This window comes from Bombus huntii, chromosome 6, assembly GCF_024542735.1.
Source record: "Bombus huntii isolate Logan2020A chromosome 6, iyBomHunt1.1, whole genome shotgun sequence".
Classification (NCBI taxonomy): Eukaryota; Metazoa; Arthropoda; class Insecta; order Hymenoptera; family Apidae; genus Bombus; species Bombus huntii.
This window is the reverse complement of record NC_066243.1, coordinates 5,415,848-5,421,847: the sequence shown is the minus strand read 5'-3', so window position 1 is coordinate 5,421,847 and position 6,000 is coordinate 5,415,848. Positions and strand designations below refer to the sequence as shown.

The window sequence follows — 6,000 nt, the reverse complement described above, 5'->3', positions numbered from 1 at the left end:
CGTGGGAATCGGGATGTTGCAGTTTGGATTTCTTGAAATCGTACGTGAGAAAATGCGGGTTCCATACGTCGACTTAGTTCCTATCAGTCCTGTGCTTCTGCTGAGCTAGCGTCTAGGAGGCTCGAAGCATTCCATGCTGATCTAGTCCTTTCCGCGAGAAACTTCCACGTGCTGTACCGTGGGAATTACCGGTGTTTCTTCGGCGCGTGCAAAGGCTGGCGGCCGCAGCATCATTATCACTTCGATGCTCGCTCGGGCAACACGCGCAACTTCGCTGCTCTCCCACAACAAGGACCTCCTTCTTTGAGTTATTTTTCGTAAGTTTGGATATTCGCATATTATGGTTGTTTTTGCGATTTTAATGTTTTTCCCTTTTTTGTTGTTCCCCTAGGCTTCGGTGATCGACGTTCGGACAATGTTTGCGGAGGCATTTCCATCAGAGGTTCCTTATTATTATTATTTTTAGATGTATTTTTTTTATGTACGATGTATATATATATATATATATTTTAAATGTGTTATCTATTTTATGTTTGTTAAATATATTTAATTTTATATTTCCCCCCTTTTTAATTAATTATATATATATTTACATTTGTATTTGACAGTGTAGTTGCTCATAGAATCTATTAAACAAAATTGTTAACAATGTGTTTTCATGATTTGTTTCTCGCGCCTGTTTTCCATTAATCCCTAAGATTCCTGTCGCCATAACGCGTGTTATTGTTCCGATGCGCACGTGTAAATCTAACATGGCTGCTCATGAATGTCATCAGTAAAGTTATAGTGGCGGGTCTTTAGTTTTGTTTGATATCGAAGTAATTTTCCGTCTGTCGCACGTGTTTCCTTATTCTACCGCAATTAGAACATTTATTTATTAATATTGTTTAAAGTGACAATAGTATTGTTTGTGTGAATATACATATATATATATATATATGTTGTGTGTCATTTTAATATGACTAATGTTTTGTAATTCTTCGATAGCGTTATTTATTGTTTTGAGTAGTTTATTTTATAGAGTGTTCGATAATATAAAACATCCGCACACACACACACACACACACACACACACACACACACGCACACGCACACGCACACGCACACACGCACACGCACACGCACACGCACACACGCACACACGCACACGCACACGCACACGCACACGCACACGCACACACGCACACACGCACACACGCACACACGCACACGCGCACACGCACACGCACACGCACACACGCGCACGCGCACACGCACACGCGCACGCGCACACGCACACGCGCACGCGCGCACACGCACACGCGCACGCGCACGCGCACACGCACACGCACACGCACACACGCACACGCACACGCACACACGCACACACGCACACACACACACACACACACACATTAAATAATTAAAAGAGGGAAAGTGAAAGTTACCTTGTAAACAAGTAATCATCATACAAGAAGGTCTACGTGCAAAATAGGTTATGGCTCCCTGCTTGCGGAACACCATGCACCAGCTGAAAATAAACGAACGAATTAACTTCAATTGCCTTAAAGCAAAGAGCAGCATCGCTAAATGTTACAACGGTGCTGTGGAGGCGTGGTACTGTTCGTCGAACAACACAGGTAGCGAAGACTTGGAAAAGAAAAGAAGTTTATTACAAATGCTCCAATTACTGTTTGAATATAAAACGTGTTAGTTCAACAACAACGAAAGTGCAACGCACCTCGCAAACAATCAATCACCGTACAAGGAAGTGTACATGCATGGATTTCGCGGATTAACAAGAAGAAATAAAATAGCCAATAAATATAGAAAGTGGTTAAAAATAATTAAGATAGATTAATTGAAAGTTAGTAATAAATATAACCGGAGTAAAAGAATATTTTATTATGTATTAATCTACGTAGTATTGTTATATTATTATATCTAACATGCAGAAGCGGATTTTGTAATGCACAATAGCGGCCACACACACAATGCATTATACACATATTAAATTAAATGAACTAAACAGTACCTTTATAGCCACAGATATAAGACGATTGAAGGCAACCGCAGTAAGTATCCGAGGCATATCGAAGAATTGGATGACGTTGTGGGAATGATCCAGGTAAGTGACGCAGCATCGAATGAGTAGAATCCGAAGAATTACAGACAATGTTAATCTAACAAATAAATTTTAATCACTAATAAGGGAACTAATTCATATCATACATAAAATAATAACAAATAGCAAGTACATGCAACAATAAATTAATAGGGAAAATAAGGAAAGGTCAATAAACACAGAAATGGGTTAGGAATTAATCAAGATAGACTAACTAAATATTAACGACAAGACATGACTGAACTCGGTGCAAAAGAATAAAGTTATGCTACACGAAATAACTGGTAACACAATACACAAAACATTAACTAAATTAAACGAGACTTACATAAATGCAAGTCACGTATAATCAAAACAATGACTATTGAAATTGGGTAACAATACAATCCATGCTATCACGTTAAAGTAGCACACGGTATTGACACACACAATATCATGAAACACAAAACAATATTACAAACACTACTAAATAAAACTATAGTGACTAACAATTAATTAGTTATTTCAACAACACGTTACTGTTGGCATTAAACCAACGCCATACCAAAGAGACACGCGAGCGACCATGTTGAAAAATTCGTCGCGCGCACATACAAATAACAACTAATGCAATATAATACAGCATCATAATAGCAATGTTAGGTACTAATAAAAAAAAAAAAAAAAAACGAGAAAAGGGGAGAGAGTTAAGGAAAATATATATAATAAATAACAATTAACATAATTATAACATATTATATATATATTATATTATATACAGGGATACAGTATTCGTACAAGGGAACAGATCCAAAAGAAAATTATATAAACGATATATATATATATATATATATTAACTATTTTTATATGTGTGTACAGAACTGATGGCGAACTCATCAACCATTCTCTGAACGACGGACGGAAGAACATGAATAGCAATCCGCACAGTGGAACTGTAAAGTATTGGTACGCCACTCACGAAACAAAGTACTGATGCTATCCGCCTGTAAACAAACAACATTTATAACTATGCATATAATTTTCACTTATGTTCACCAATATATATATACACGCATGTTGTAAAGTAGGCGATATTTATAACATTCACTTCCATTGATAATGCAAGTGACTCATAAAAATAAGCCGTCATATTTACCATTGCACGCACATATATATATATACTCGAAGACAAGGTACATTTGTAATATTTATTCCTATTGATAACATATACTTATATATGTATAACAATAAAACAAATCTCATCTATACTACTTACCAGTACGTATGCATATATGTATATAATTATAACTCAAGTAGCATTCATGATATTTATTTTTACTGATAACATGCACGTAAAAACTAAAATAAAACAGGGTTTTAACAATAAAAAAAAAATATAATAGTACATATAAATATAAAAATTTTTCTTTTCTATATATATACATATATTAATAATGATAAAAGGTTATTCTTATTTCTGATAAACTCGAAAGTAAAACGACAAATGACAACATTATACCATGACTTACTGATACGAAGACACAACACACAGAAGAAACTAATAGAGAACGCTTTAAGCTTGGCAAACTTACCGCCCGACGAATTTGCATGCACCACAACCAAAACCCAGGACACATGGCTTTGATCGCAGGAAAAGCGGTCCGTATAGTCAAATGCATTCCGGTACAAGTAAAAGTAAGACATACAACAAAATGCTACTCGGAACTACCCGTTTGGCAAAGGAATCGCACCACAGGAACTCCGCCCGGACGTGCGCCAAACGTGGCGATATTCAGCACCATCGTCGTTGGCCACGAGCGGAATATATACCCAAAAGACCTCGATGCACTACGGGACCACGTCATGTTCCTGGCAGAAAAATCTGCAGTCGTGAACACATTGGCCAGAGGAGCAGCAGGAAAAACAATCGTCCCTGGAACAGTAAACATCCTGGGAATGATGGACAAAAACCACATTAACGACAATAGCGAAAACCACCGTATCAAGTTTACGGACTGGTTTTATGGAATTTGGAACTGTCAGTGCAGCTATATTTGGAATACTCACAATATTTAAACTAATCAAGACGATAATAGATATAGCCGCACACGGATACCAGTTACGCGAAACTTACGAATATGGAGCAATATGCGGCCCAGTCACCCACCCGCTACTATACCTCAAAAGAAGACGAAATATCGATGATCAAACAGCACAACCTCAAGAGATATCGATAACACCGGTAGTAATTCAACTACCAACGACACCTGCGTCCGCCTTGAGCGAACTAAAAGATACCATCAGTCAAATTTCCTATGGAAATTTGAACTCCAAGGGCGAGGGTGTCACGTCCCGCGCTCCGCACGCGCCGTAACAAGAACAAGAAAACCATTCTATACAAAACACGCGAATAAGGATTTGAATGCACAAACGAACACGCGGCACCACGAAACGAAAGGAAGGATTAACAAAACGAGGGCGACTAATAAATCCAACCAATAAACAAAATACATAATACAAACAATTCTAAATAAACCAGAAAATAAGAATAACTACAAAAGGGGAAAATAATTGAAACGCCAGGAATATATATATATATATATATATATTTCAATCAATCAATTTGGAGAGTTACATATAAGTATAAACATATATGCCGAACATGTAATAACCTAATAAATATTAGAGACAGTGCTTCCAATACTATGCTATAAATACAATATTATCAATTTATGAAATATAAGTATACATGATGTCAAAAACTAATAGTTTAACGAATACATAAAGCATACAATATTGTATTATTAAAGAAATGAAGGTTACAGTGTCAGAAATATATATATGTGTGCGAATTCTATCAAACCGATAATCTAAGATACATACTTAAAACTAGCCTACATTCCGGTGAAAGATAAATAAATAATTAATGTGTGTGTGTGTGTGTGTGTGTGTGTGTGTGTGTGTGCGCGTGCGTGCGTGCGCGCGCGCGCGCGCGTATGTTTTATATTATCGAATACTCTATAAAATAAACTACTCAAAACAATGAATAACGCAATCGAAGAATTACAAAACATTAGCCATATTAAAATGACACACAACATAAATATATATATATATATATACGTTTATTCATACGAACAATACTTTGTCACTTTAAAGCAATATTAATAAATAAATGTTTAATTGCGGTAGAATAAGGAAAACGAGCGGCAGACGGAAAATTACTTCGATATTAAACAAAACTAAAGACCCGTCACTAAAAACTTTACTGATGACATTTATGAGCAGCCATGTTGGATTTACACGCGTCACGGCGACAGGAATATTAAGGATTAATGGAAGTCAGGCGCGAGAAATAAATCATGAAAACACATTGTTAACACTTTTCTTTAATAAAATCTGTACAACTACAAATGTAAAGAATATATATGTATATATATACAATTAATTAAAAAGGGGGGAAATATAGAATTAAAATACATATATTTAACAAACATAAAATAGATATCACATTTAAAAAAAAATATATATATATATCATACATAAAAACAAAAGACGTTTAAAAGGAAAAAAATAATAATAATAAGGAACCTCTGATGGAAATGCCTCCGCAAACATTGTTCGAACGTCGATCACCGAAACCTAGGGAAACAACAAGAAAGGGAAAACATCAAAACCGCAAAAACAATCCTAAGCGTACCTCCAGCGGACCACCACCCCGTGGGGATGGCATTATAAATAAGCAAAGCAACGTAGAGCACCAACTACAACGATAATTATCATTTAGCGATTAACATTATTATTCTGGTGAACATTATTACGCTCAATTATCATTTATTATTTCGGTGAACATTCTTATTACGTTGCTCACTCACTAACATTATCGTTATTATACTCACCAATTATCGATTATCATT

The 6,000-nt window shown here is 35.9% G+C and overlaps 2 long non-coding RNA genes across 6 annotated transcripts; one reads left to right on the top strand and one right to left on the bottom strand.

Annotated features, from left to right (window-relative positions):
- Positions 1–2,598: 2,598 nt before the first annotated feature.
- On the top strand, positions 2,599–3,461 carry LOC126866993 (uncharacterized). Its single transcript, XR_007690116.1, has 2 exons — positions 2,599–2,746; positions 2,963–3,461. It is a non-coding gene; the product is annotated as an uncharacterized LOC126866993 (long non-coding RNA).
- LOC126866992 (uncharacterized) lies at positions 2,829–5,009 on the bottom strand. Of its 5 annotated transcripts, none has more exons than XR_007690113.1 (3): positions 4,218–5,009; positions 3,790–4,033; positions 2,829–3,442 (listed from the first exon to the last, which is right to left on the bottom strand). It is a non-coding gene; the product is annotated as an uncharacterized LOC126866992 (long non-coding RNA). The 5 variants fall into 5 exon arrangements; XR_007690111.1 differs by having other exon boundaries at positions 3,790–4,016; XR_007690115.1 differs by having other exon boundaries at positions 4,263–5,009.
- Between the last annotated feature and the right edge of the window lie 991 nt (positions 5,010–6,000).